Here is a 14,039-nt window from a genome sequence, read left to right on the forward strand (position 1 = left end):
AAAATGCGGTGAAAATCCTACACGAGGTTATAGTTTGGTTGTGGTGCTAACATGTTTACACTCGGTGTAATAGTTTGTTAGATACGAACAAACTGAATAAACAAAGAGCACTGGTCGCTCACTTACCAAATCTGTAGAGACAGGACAATCACCAGCAACTAGAGCCGCGTCTTTATTAAGAGGAGACTACAAGCGAATCCGGATCTCAGCGTTTGCAGATGAGAACAGCTCTCAGGTAAACAATGTTCCTCCTTAGACACGTAAGTTATTGTTGTCGCGCGTCGCATACACTGTTAATCCACACAAGACGCCAGCTGAGCTCTCACAGAGAGAAAATAAAAACAAAACTTAACTGCAGCAAACTCTAAAGCAACACTTCACGCTTGTTTTGCCAACACAACGTGGCGTCTCTGTCGTCTAAACACTGTGACAGTAATGAATATTAATGAAGTTGCACAATAGAGCGCGCTGATTGGTTTGAACCAAGCCTTACTCATGCATTAATGCATCACACTGTAAGATGTAATAAGACACACTCTGGCACAGACGTCCAGTCTGCACGCTGGAACACACGCTATTATGTCATGGCCGTGACGCAGCTTCAAAAATTCGTTTCAAACCGGAAGTACGAATTTGCTTGAAATAACACAAAAACAACCAATTTACACTTTTTAGTGAGATATAGGTGTCCTAATAGTGTTTTTAGCAGTGTGGGACACATATACGACTGTCAACAGCTCAAAAAATGTGTTTTGGTGTTTCGTGACCCTTTAAAGATTTACCTGACATGTCCTCGGGAGTCTGTTTTCTATATCAAACTTGCGAAATCTGAACTTACAAGGAGAAAATGCAGGACTGAACTGTGTGTAGGCTACTTAAAATTAAGGAAAAGCCCTTATCAGAGAGGCGAATGTCGGCAGCCCCACCTACGTTTTCAGATGTCTCCACATTGAGATGGAGCAGCAGCGCTTTAGAATGAAAACGGCCTCTTCAGCGTTTCCAAAACGCTGCAAAATCTTATTTTGATTTGTTGTTCTAAATCATGGCAAAGTTTGTGCTTTTTAAAACGAAAATGAATTAGTGTAAACGGGGCCTGAATGGGCATTTGCTCGCACTGCTTGTTGTAGGAATGAACAAGATTCTCCTCGCGCTGCAGTCATGGAAATAAGCGATCTTGTTTCTCCCAGAACGATAGCAGATTTTCCTCTGATGACTCCTCTAACTGAAAGTTTGAACAGTTCTCTTGAACTTACTCTTGCATCCATTATTTTGGGCGTCTCATCTTCCCATTCTGCAAAGCCCACTTTCTGCTTTTTCACTGGTCCACTGCCATGTCCCGCTACATCCATCTGCAACTGACCCGCAATTAATCATCATGTATTTTTTTAATACCTAACCCGCCCGACCCACCGATTATCTGCAAAATGATAAATGGACCCGCAGATATAACCGCCATCCGCACATCACTAGTTTGGACTGTGGGGGAAACCGAAGCACCCGGAGGAAACCCACACTCACACGAGGAGAACATGCAAACTCCACACAGAAATGCCAACTGACCTAGCTGAGGCTCGAACCAGCAACCTTCTTGCTGTGAGGCGATTGTGCTACCCAATAGCCACCAATTGCCCACAATTTGCATTTGTATAACGTCATTATTATTATCAGCAGGATTATTTATTATATGCATATTTATATTTGTTTTAATTAAAACGGGTTTAGATTAGTCCACCTGTGGAGTTTTAGAGATGTCTGCATCACCATATGGGGCATAAGAACAGGACATGTTCATTATTACACACTTCATTATTAATGTTCATTTATTCTTTTGCTGGAAATTAGAACTGAATTTAGAAATAGTTTTGATTCGCCTCAAATCTTTGCGCTTAAAGGGTAAATGAAGCACTCAGTCAAGTTTACCCTATTTTGTACATTGGATTCCACTTTAATGAAGTTGTAATAAACAAACTCAATTAATGTAACCATTTAGAAGAAAACGGCTCGTCTGCGTGCGAGGAGATTTACATTCAGACTAATGCAACGATTAAAATCATACATGACTTCACACATGACTTCACACTTTACTAAGTCTGTGTGGATTATGTCAGGACATATTCCCTCTTCAAGTCAATCAACTCCATCTCTCAACATGTATGAAGGATGTAAAAACCTGCCATGTGAAAAACTGCACCGATCTTAGCTAGGCTAAAGGATATCTTCAGTGGAGTGGGTTTCCACTGCTTCCTTACTCCACCAAAGTAAAGGAGTGAAGTAAAGAGGCTGAATAGAGGAGGCTCGTTCTTCATCCTCTTGCTGCAGATGCTCTGTTTAAACGTTTTCTCGCAATTGAAGCGTGCAGTTCTTACACTTAGGCCCTGTTTACACTTGTGCGTTTTAGTTTTAAAACGGTGTTTTAGAATGAAAACGATCCGCGTCCACACTCGCGTTTTACCCAGCGTTTCTGAACTGCTCTCCGTCCACACCAAAACGCTAAAAAACGTACATCACGTGACCACACACACACTCTTTGGCAAGCGCTGCAGCCCATCTACCCAGATGAGAGCTCTGCTAGTCGGACTTCTCATCAAGCATCTCCCGCTGGATCTAATCTCACTATATTTATTAAAAGTGATATTTCATTCATCTTGTTGTCTTTATCTAACAACATATTCCCTGACTTTGGGCATTGGAATCTATTACTTGTTCTCAGGTAACGTGTTTTGGCTGAGCGCAAAGATAAGATAATGATTAATGTAACCAGGTAGCCTATTCTGTATATTGACTGATCGCTTACCTTTATTACCTATAATTAGGGTTGTAACAATATACCGGTATGACGGTTTACCACGATTTGAACGTGCACGATTATCATACCATGAACAATTGCATATCAACGGTTTTAACCTTTAACGGTTTTCTGTCTCCTTAAAGACCGAGACAGCCGCCCGCGGCTAAAAATAAGTTTAATAAGTCTTAAATGTTTAATAACTTTTGATCCGCTGATCCGATTCATACAATTCAAAGATTGGCATAAAGAAGAGAATCTCAGCTTTCCAGTGCGGTATCACATAACATTCGCGGACTTTCAGAGGCTCCGGAATCAGTGCGGTTACGTCATCAACATTTGACAACGCTGATTTGACAAAGAAACGCTCGTCACTGTGTCTCCGGACAAATCAGACATGATACATTGATGCATTGTCCCTCCTCCATGCCCAGATTGGTTCAAACTCGCTATATCACAACCAATAAGCATAGGTTTCGCTTTTGTTTGTGGACCAAGCTTTTTGAACAACACGGAATGAGAGATAGGCATACATTTATGCGCGGCTAAATAAAACGCAAAAAAAAAAAGTTTTGCATGAAATAATTCTCATACTAAGTACTTTTGCATGCACAGCAGCACAGAAACATGACAAAACAGTGACACAGCAAAGACGAACTGCTGCTCTCGCTGTTTTCAAAAGACGCAAATGAAGATGCAGCTGTTTGTCTGCATTGCAGACAACCATATCCAAATCCATATCGATAGACAACCATATCCATGCTGGCACATAAAACCTAAGGATGTTCCATATTGAATCTAGTTTCGTTATGTAACTATTTATAGTATAGTAAATATTTATATCTATTTTTTACTGAGGATGTGCACCATGTTTATTTGGACTTTATTTGGACTTTGACACATTATTTATTATTTTCTTATTTTTATTTGTTCATTGTAAGTGGTGTTGTTTATAGTAACTAAAAATATATTATTTGGAAAAAGTCAAATTTGCTTCACTGTTCTATTATTTTGTAACATTTGTAACATACCGTATACCGCGAAACCGTCAAACCGTGGTATTGTTTTAGACGATTATCATACCGTGAAAAATTCATACCGTTACAACCCTACCTATAATGTACAAACTTATTGTATGTTATACTTTTATAATGGCCATTATCGATTATTAAAACTGATATTCAGCAAGAGAGAGGGTATGTGTTTCGTATTTTCACTGAAATTGAAAGGAGGCAGTTGTTATCGGCTCCGTTTTGTTATAAATATCCACACAGTGAAGATGATGCTCATATATGCAGCACGACGCCTCAACATTTCTGCTGTCTGCTTAGTTGTTAATATTAAAATGAAAATAGGCAGTTCCTTATATCATGTTTACATGTTGAGAAAGTGAAACAACGTAGCCAGGGTGATGTGAATGAAGTTATAAAGTACACTGTTTTCTTTGAAGATTTACCCGTGTCCTCGATATAGTCTGTTTTCCATATCAAACTGAGAAGAAGAGACTGCAGCCTTGATCAAACTTGCAAAGTCTGAACTGATTCAGGACTGAACTGTGTGTAACGTTAGGCTACTTAATATTGAGGAAAAGCCCCAATCAGAGAGGCGAATGTCTGCAGCCCCACCTCCATTTTCAGATGTGTCCGTCTTTCCCCATCCACACTGAGACGGAGCAGCAGCGTTTCAGAATGAAAACGGCCTCTCCAGCGTTTTCGAAATGCTCCGTTTTCGGCGCTCGAGAACTCCGGCGTAGTGTGGACGGATGCCGTAACCGTAGCAAAACTTATGCGTTTTCAAACTAAAACGCATTAGTGTAAACGGGGCCTTAAAGTCCACTATGTAAAAAGCAAATATACCATGGAGAGACGCAACTGACTCTTAAAGGGCCATGAAACTCCCCGTTTTAGCAGGGTGTTTTCACACCTCTAGTTTGGAAAAAGTCAGGGAGTGGGTGTGTCTAGCTCTGCTTGGGTGGGAGTGTCGGGGGAGGGAAAATGGGAAGCGTTTGAATAAAAATGGGAGTTGCCATTTGGGCACGCGCTGCTGACAGAGAAAAAAAAACCACACAAACACACACACACACAGGGGAGAAAGACTGTGTTTAATGACGGTGAAATGTTTGATACTGCACGTTGTATAAGAGAACAAAACCTCTGCATTTCAGTAGGTCAAAAAGCCTTGTGTGTGTACATTCCTGTCACAAAATGCGGCGAAAATTAAACCTGACGGTCGGCAATAGTTTGCTTACAGTGTTCACTTGTTTACACACAGAGAGCAGCATTTACAGCAGATCTATCAGTCCATAATATTGTAGTGATGTTACCGTAAACTAAGTAACTTACAAATCATTTTGACTAAGGTCTGTCTTTAAACACTGAAAGAGTACTGTGGCCATACGAACTATAACTTTAACTATAACTATAACTTTCTGAATGAACAAAGAAAGGGCGCTGATCGCACACACTTACCAAATCTGTAGACAGGACTATCAACATAAACTGGAGCTGCGTCTTTTTTAAAGGAGACGAGCGGCAAATCCAGATTTCACCATTTCTAGATGAGAAAAGCTCTTGAGTTAAAAATGTTCCGTACAAACGTATTTCTGCCACGCGTCGCGTACACTGATCCACACGTGAGTCCAGCAGTGCTCTCATAGAGAGAAAACCTTCACTGCAGCACATTATAAAAGCAACACAGACAACCCGTATCTCCAAACAATTCCTATTTTTTTCCCAGTGCTTTTGGCAACACGATGTGTTGTCTCTTTGCCGTCTGAACTATTTCAGGTACAGTCTAAGAAAGCTAGCATGCATATTAATGAAGTTGCAGCGCATGCATAATCGAGCGCGCTGATTGGTTTGAACCAAGCCTTACTCATAAATAAATGCAACACACTCTGAGACGTAATACGATACTCCCAGGTACAGACGTCCAGTCTACACGCCGGAATACACGCTAGGATCTCATGGCCGTGATGCAGCTTCAAAATTTAGTTTCAAACCGGAAGTACGAATTTGCTCGAAATATTGCAAAAGCAACTTATTTTTACTTTTTATTAACTGAAATGCTTGTAGTTTCTGCCAACCCGACTCTACACCATAACTTTTCAATCCAGATGGATGGGGCAACCATTACTGCTTCCAAAATGGTGAAAAGCCTTGGAGTAACGATTGATGACCAGCTAAACTTCTCTGACCACATCTCTAGAACTGCTCGATTGTGCAGATTCGCACTCTATAACATCAGAAAGATCCGACCCTTCTTATCTGAACATGCAGCTCAACTCCTTGTTCAAGCTCTTGTTCTCTCCAGACTGGATTACTGCAACTCTCTACTAGCTGGGCTTCCAGCTAACTCCATAAAACCGCTTCAGCTGCTTCAGAACGCAGCAGCACGAGTGGTCTTTAATGAACCTAAAAGAGCACGTCACTCCGCTGCTCATCCGTTTGCACTGGCTGCCAGTTGCTGCTCGCATCAAATTCAAAGCTCTGATGTTTGCTTACAAAGCGACTTCTGGCTTTGCTCCTTCTTATCTGCTCTCACTTCTGCAGATCTATGTGCCCTCCAGAAACTTGCGTTCTGTGAATGAACGTCGCCTCGTGGTTCCATCCCAAAGAGGGAAGAAATCACTTTCCCGAATGCTCGCGCTCAATCTGCCCAGTTGGTGGAATGAACTCCCTAACTGCATCAGAACGGCAGAGTCACTCGCTGTCTTCAAGAAACGACTAAAAACTCAACTATTTAGTCTCCACTTCACTTCCTAATCTGCAATTGCCTCTCTGGATATACCACTAACTGTACTAAAAAAAATAAAAATAATGCTTTCCTTCTTAGACTTTACAAACTTGCCTACAGCACTTATTCATTGTTGCTCTTATAGTTGTGTAAATTGCTTCCTTGTCCTCATTTGTAAGTCGCTTTGGATAAAAGCGTCTGCTAAATGACTAAATGCAATAGTGTTTTTAGTAGCGTGGGACACACATACGAGCTCAAAACATGTGTTTTGGTGTTTCGTGACCCTTTAAAGGGAATGGGAGATGAGACTCTGATTGGTTTAATAGCCTTTATGCTCAAAACACACCCAGAACCATTAAGAGAATAAGCACAACCCTGTTAGACCATGCGCCGGGACGCAGAGCGGATTTTTTCATTCCTAAAATAACAAAAGTGACTGCGGACCTTTAAATTTTTTTGCTGCATGAGTTTTAGACTTAGTGCCTAGATGACTTGAATCATGCATTCAGCTTTAATTATCATGAAATATTGACGTCTGATTTTCATCTTTTTGTGTGTACACTAGTAAATGTTATAAACATTTGCTTGAAATAACTTCTTTTTGTAGTGTGTGTATCTGTGAGTGTGTGTGTCCGTGTATATGTCAGCAAATGTTTGTGTGTGCGTGCGCGTACGTGCGCGTGTGTGTGTCTGCATGTCTGCCTGCCTGTCTGTCTGTGTGTCTCTGTGCATGTCTGTCTGTATGTTTTTGTGTGTGCATCTGTGTCAGTGGGTGAGTGCGTGTGTGTGTCTGTCAAAGAGCGAGTCTGTGTCTGTGTGTAGGTGTGTGTGGACACATGCGCACCTATTTCAGATAGCGTTTATGTCTATTTGTGTCTAATTGTGTGTGTGTCTGTGTCAGAGTGTGTGTATTCATGTGTGTCTGTGTCTCTTTCTGTTTCACTCCTACTAATGAGAGAGCGGTGACCCTGCAGGTCTCAGCTCTGCCCGCAGTGTCTCTGGCCAAATATACAGGGCAGTCTGAGCCAAAGACGACCAGAGCATGACATAAAGACGGATCGCTACATTTACACAAAACAAGCGGCGCACACAAGCTCAGATGCCACTGCTTTTAGAGCTCAGTCTGTCCGTCTGGCCTGAGCGCTGACGGTGGCCTTGTGTGTGTGTGTGTGTGTGTGTGTGAGCTGCACCCATCAGTGGCACCTTACCGGCCGTCCTGAAATAACTGCGCGGGCGGACGACAGGGCTGTCCTCGGCTCGTAGCTTTTTGTTTTGTTTTTTCTTAAATATAAAAACATTGATTATAGATATTTTTAAAAAGATGCTTTGATTATGATTGCAGCTAAGAAAATCTGTGTTTATTTTAGTTTTTTGTCATGTTCTGTTTGTGAGGAGCTCATTTAGTTCACACACCTTAAGTTCTATAAACTACAGGATATACTGAATATTTTATCAACGTTTGCCTGTCTGTCTGTCTGTATCTATCGTTCTATAATTTTATCCATCTATCCATCCTTCTATCATTCAATGTATCCATCCATCTATCTGTCCGTCCGTCCATCTATATCTATTGTTCTGTCTATTTGTCTATCATTTTATCCATCTATCTACTATTGTTCAACCTGTCCATCCATCTATCAATTTATCCATCTATCCTTCTATTATTCAATCCATCCATCCATTTATCATTTTATCCATCTATCTATCCGTCTGTCTGTATCCGTCTATCTATCTATCTATCTATCTATCTATCTATCTATCTATCTATCTATCTATCTATCTATCTATCAATCCGTCCATCCATCTATCCATCCATCTGTCCCTCCATCCGGCCCTCTTTCCATACATCTGTCCGTCCATCTGTATCTATCCATCTATCCATTTATCCATCCTTCTATCATTCTATCCATTTGTCTATCTATCTGTCTGTCTTTCCGTCCGTCCATCCATCCATCTATCCATCCATTCATCCATCCATCCATCCATTCATCCATCCAACTATCTGTCTATCCATCTATTGTTTTATCCATTTATCCATCCTTCTATCATTCTATCCATTTGTCTATCTATCTGTCTTTCCGTCCATCCATCCATCCATCCGTCCATCCATCCATCCATCCATCATTCAAGTTATCCATCTATCTATCATTCTATCTGTCCATCTATATGTCTGTCCATCCGTCTATCTATCCATCTATCTATCTATCTATCTATCTATCTATCTATCTATCTATCTATCTATCTATCTATCTATCTATCTATCTATCTATCTATCTATCTATCTATCTATCTATCATCTATCTATCTATCATCTATCTATCTATCTATCTATCTATCTATCTATCTATCTATCTATCTATCTATCCGTGTGTGTTTATCGTTTTATCCATCTATCCATCCTTATGTTGTTCTATCTATCTTTCTATCTGTCTGTATCCATCTATATATTTATCCATCCATCTATCATTTTATCGTCCGTCCGTCCGTCTGTCTATCTATAATTATTTGTGATTGTAATAAATATAGCCTTTAATTACATATGACTTATGATAACCAATTACAATACTTTTAACATGATAATTATTAGTTGTAACATCCGGAACCTCTTCTAAAATGAATAGTGTCAATAAAATTTTGAATTATAATATTTGATTTATTTTAATAATAGAAATAAATTACAGCTGAACTCATTTTTGTCCAATGGAAATCTATCAAATGTATAAAAATAGCAGAAGTGCTCTTGGTGATCCCAGAAAACCGCAGCCAGCGTCAGGGTTGCCCTGTGTTTTCACTGGAGTCTGCTCTTAAAAAAAAATCTCCACTGATACCTAGAAAAGCTTCTCTTTGCTTCTGTAGTCCTCCGTGTCTATTTTACGTCCACAGGGTTATTTCTGAACATTTACACAGGGAGTTTTTCTTTCTTAGAGAATAGTCCACGATTAGAACAAACACTCGGCAGATTAAAAACTCTGCATAATCTACTGGAGGATGCGTTTGGACGCCGCTGCTCTCCCAAAAGTCCACCCTGCTCTCGCAGATGCTTAAAGGTGACAGCCGACATCAAATGGATTTGCAAAATGATGATGGTTTCCAAATAAAAGTCACAAACACTCCTACCGCCCCTGCCACCCTCGGTTTTTATTTTTTATGTTAAACATTCTGGCACAATATTGTTTTTTAACATACATAATTTTAGCATTATAGTAAGGTGTGTGTGGCAAATTTTGACGTAAAATTACTTTTATTCAACCAGCATGTTTATATATATACATAGAGTTGAAGTCAGAATTCTTAGCCCCCCTGAATTATAAGCGCCCCTGTTTATCTTTTTTCCTCAATTTCTGTTTAATGGAGGGAAGATTGTTTCAGCATATTTTTAAGCATAATAGTTTTACTATTATAAACTCATTTCTAATAACTGATTTATTTTATCTTTGCCATGATGACAGTCAATAATATTTTACTTGGTATTTTTCAAGACACTTCTATACAGCTTAAAGTCACATTTAAAGGCTTAACTAGGTTAATTAGGTTAACTAAGCTTGTTAGGGTAATTAGGCAAGTTATTGTATATCGATGGTTTGTTCTGTAGATGTGAAGGGGGGAAAAATAGCTTAAAGGGGCTAATAATTTTGTCCCAAAAATGGGTTTTAAAAAATTAATAACTGCTTTTATTTTAGCACAAATAAAACAAATAAGACTTTCTCCAGAAGAAAAAATATTATCAGACATAATGTGAAAATTTCCTTGCTCTGTTAAAAATAATTTGGGAAATATTTAAAGGAGAAAAATAAAATCAAAAGGGGGCTAATAATTCTGACTTCAACTGTATATATACAGTTTGAAAAATATTGCAACTGTTCTACAACATAAAATACTTTTGAGGCTTTTTTTTTTTTTTAGGTGAGAATGTAGTTGTTTAGATTGCAACTATGCAGTTTATTTTTAAGGATGGTGCCTATTATAAATATTATATTTATAATTTCGGAGATTCAGTGCTACAGTGGCCAGCCTGTCATACTGAGCAAAGCATAGTTGGTTCCGCCAGAAGATGTAATATAATAATAACATTATAGCCCCTTTCACACATACAGACCTTTCCGGAAAATTACCGGCAATTTTATGAAAAGGTTGTATGTGTGAACGGGCCCTTTTTGAAAATGCCGGTAAATTCGTTCTGGCTATTTTCCAGAAAGAGAAGTTGTAACATTACCGGTAATTTGCCGGAATGCTGCGCTGTGTGAATGCAGAAGGAAGACTGCCGAAAAGAGCGTGTGCTCGTCTAGAACGTGCTGACGTGAGACGTCTGCTTTAGCCAATCACAACAGTCAGACACATTCACGTCCGCGCGGTTTATGACAATAAAAGCCTTTGAATATTTTTCCAGACACATTTAGCTGCTAGAAGTTAGTCAGATCATGTTTATATGTTCATCTTAATGCCAACTGTGTAAATAATTATCGATAAAATGCTTATGATAAGCCGTTGTTTGTTTACCTTCAAGCTTTGCGTGTGCCTGTGAAACAGCCCGTGAGCGCCAGCACACACACATATCATGTACATGTCGACATGCGAAAGTGTTTCTCTATATTTCATCGAAGTTGTTCACAACACTGATCCATCCACAGAGTTTGTGATGTAGTCAAATGTTTACAAACACAAGCACAGCCATTTAGAGCTCATTTCTGGTTAATGATGTCAGAATTTACAGCTATTTTGGAATGGATGTGTGAATGCGGACAAATTCCGTAACGTCCTCGCCTGTGTGAAGAGCGCTTTTTTGAATTTACTGGTACACCCTCATTTACAGCTCACCCTCATAGCAATCCTTAAGCAGCGTTAGGGTTTTCGAGACCTACCTGAGCTCAAACTCCTCTCTCGCCCTGCTAACGGGAGGGAGTCCCGGGCTCGAGGATCTTACGAGCTCAGGGCTCTCTCCCGGGACAGCATGCCAAACTAGCTTTATTACCAATCATCAGCTAAGTGTGAGCTCTTGAAATGAATTTAATTCATTTTGAAATAAGACTGGAACATAAAAATATGTGGAAAAAGTAAAGACTTTCTGGACTCCCTGTATCTGCATAATCTAAATTGAGTAACACTTTACTTTAAGAACAAGTTCTCTATATTAAATATTAAGATGTGTTTGTTTATTAGCACTTATGAATGTCGTGTTCTGTGTGATCTTATTCTACAACCCATAATCTCAGACTGTGTGTATCTGTGCGCTCTTGACAAACGTGATGCCGCTCTTTCAGCATGTTTACAGCGGTTGTGTAAAAGCTGCTGTTGATGCAAGGCTTCAGTGTACAGTGACTCAACACAGATCGCCACTGAAAGATGCCATTTCCCCAATCTCACTTCTTCATGAGCGTCCGGTGTGCTGTTACACGATGCCACTTTCCCAGGCTGTGTGCAGATTTACCCTCAGATATACCCACCATGACTTGACCTCCAGATAATGCTGCATAGAGGCGCACTGAAAGACCTTATTAACCTAGTTAAGCCTTTAAATGTCACTTTAAGCTGAATGCTAGTGTCTTGAAGAATATCTAGTGAATTATTATGTGCTGTCATCATGGCAAAGATAAAAGAAAATCGGTTATTAGGAAATAGTTATTAAAACTATTATGTTTAGAAATGTGTTGAAAAAAATATACAGGAGGGTGAATAATTCAGGAGGGCTTTGACTTTATATACTGCATAATCCACTCTTAAAAACAATCAAACACATTTAATCACACATAATCTCATAATCAGGCTGTTTCTCAATATCTAGTACCCAAAGTTCGGACTTGCATCCTTGGAAGTTTAGACTTGCCAAGTTCAAACTTGGAAGACGAACTCCTGAGGACGCGAGGACACAAGTCAGGTACTTCATCAAATAGAACAGCAGTGTACTTTATATCATGTCTTACCTCACGATGGATTCATCGGTTTCACTGTACATTCAAGGGTCACGAAACACCAAAACACATGTTTTGAGCTGTTGACAGTCGTATATGTGTCCCACACTGCTAAAAACACTATTAGGACACCTATATTTCACTAAAAAGTGTAAATTGGTTGTTTTTGCGTTATTTCAAGCAAATTCGTACTTCCGGTTTGAAACGAATTTTTGAAGCTGCGTCACGGTCATGACATAATAGCGTGTATTCCAGCGTGCAGACTGGACGTCTGTGCCAGAGTGAGTCTTATTACGTCTTACAGTGTGATGCATTAATGCATGAGTAAGGCTTGGTTCAAACCAATCAGCGCACTCTATTGTGCAACTTCATTAATATTCATTACTGTCACAGTGTTTAGACGACAGAGACGCCACGTTGTGTTGGCAAAACAAGCGTGAAGTGTTGCTTTTATAGTTTGCTGCAGTTAAGTTTTGTTTTCATTTTCTCTCTGTGAGAGCTCAGCTGGCGTCACGTGTGGATTAACAGTGTATGCGACGCGCGACAACAATAACTTGCGTGTCTAAGGAGGATTATTGTTTTCCTGAGAGCTGTTCTCATCTGCAAACGCTGAGATCCTTTTAATCAGTTTATTTTATTAACTGTTTATTCAGTTCGTATTTTATTCGTACAAAACAAACTATTGCACCGAGTGTAAACAAGTTAGCACTAACAGTTGCAACCAAACTATAACCTCGTGTTGGATTTTGTGACCGGAATAACACACGCGGCTTTCTGACGCTACCACCTGCCGTGTGCATCTAAGTTTCCGGGAAATGCTGAGTTTTTTTTTCTCTTATTCGCCGTGCGGTATCAAACATTGCATGAAAAATACACGCTTAGAGCAGCTCCTCGAATCAAATATCACGTTTGTCGGGAGGGACATGAATGAATTCCCTGAATGAAAGAGCCAAACTGCAGTTAAAGTCCACCATTTAATAATTTGGCAAATAATTCGACTACAGATGTCCAAGTAAACACAGTCACATTGTCCGCTGTGGTTGTGTGTTTTGACTCTGAAATTCAGCGCGCCCAAATAGACACTCCCACACCAAGCCTCTTTTCTTCCTCCGACACTCCCCCCTAAACAGAGCTGGACACGCCCACTTTCCTGACTTTTTCCAAAGTAGAGGTGTGAAAACACCCTGCTGAAACGAGGGGGTTTCATGGCCCTTTAACAATAAAATGGTTTAATTATATGAAGCATGACCCTGTAATTAATATTACAAATCTAAATTTTTGATGTAAGAAAATGTACACATAAATCCATATAAATGTGAAGTAAAATGTGTTATTATACTCAGACACGTGTCTTTGGTTATCAGATTTAATAAACTGCAATGGTTATTATAAAAGTATATACACAATAAGAAATAAAGACATACACCATAGGAAATAAAGACTACGTCATATAATTTGGTAAACAAAGACAAACAGCCTAAAACACGGTAACATAAAGACAATTATAAAAGGTAACAAAATAACACTGCCAAAATAATACACCTGAGAGCAAATCATAAATTTAAAAGACCACAGACTGTCCTTTAGATACTCACAGGATGAATTAAATATCA

At 39.5% G+C, this 14,039-nt stretch overlaps 1 protein-coding gene across 2 annotated transcripts in view; it reads left to right on the plus strand.

Moving 5' to 3' along the window:
- ap1m1 (adaptor related protein complex 1 subunit mu 1) overlaps positions 1 to 14,039 on the plus strand; it is a 62,860-nt gene that overhangs the window by 37,224 nt on the left and 11,597 nt on the right. Inside the window, exon 11 of one of the 2 annotated variants that reach the window (XR_012384833.1) lies at positions 2,814 to 3,746. The gene's annotated coding sequence lies outside the window, so the exon portion shown is untranslated. 2 annotated transcript variants of the gene reach the window in all.

This window comes from Danio rerio, chromosome 2 (genome assembly GCF_049306965.1).
Source record: "Danio rerio strain Tuebingen ecotype United States chromosome 2, GRCz12tu, whole genome shotgun sequence".
NCBI lineage: Eukaryota > Metazoa > Chordata > Actinopteri > Cypriniformes > Danionidae > Danio > Danio rerio.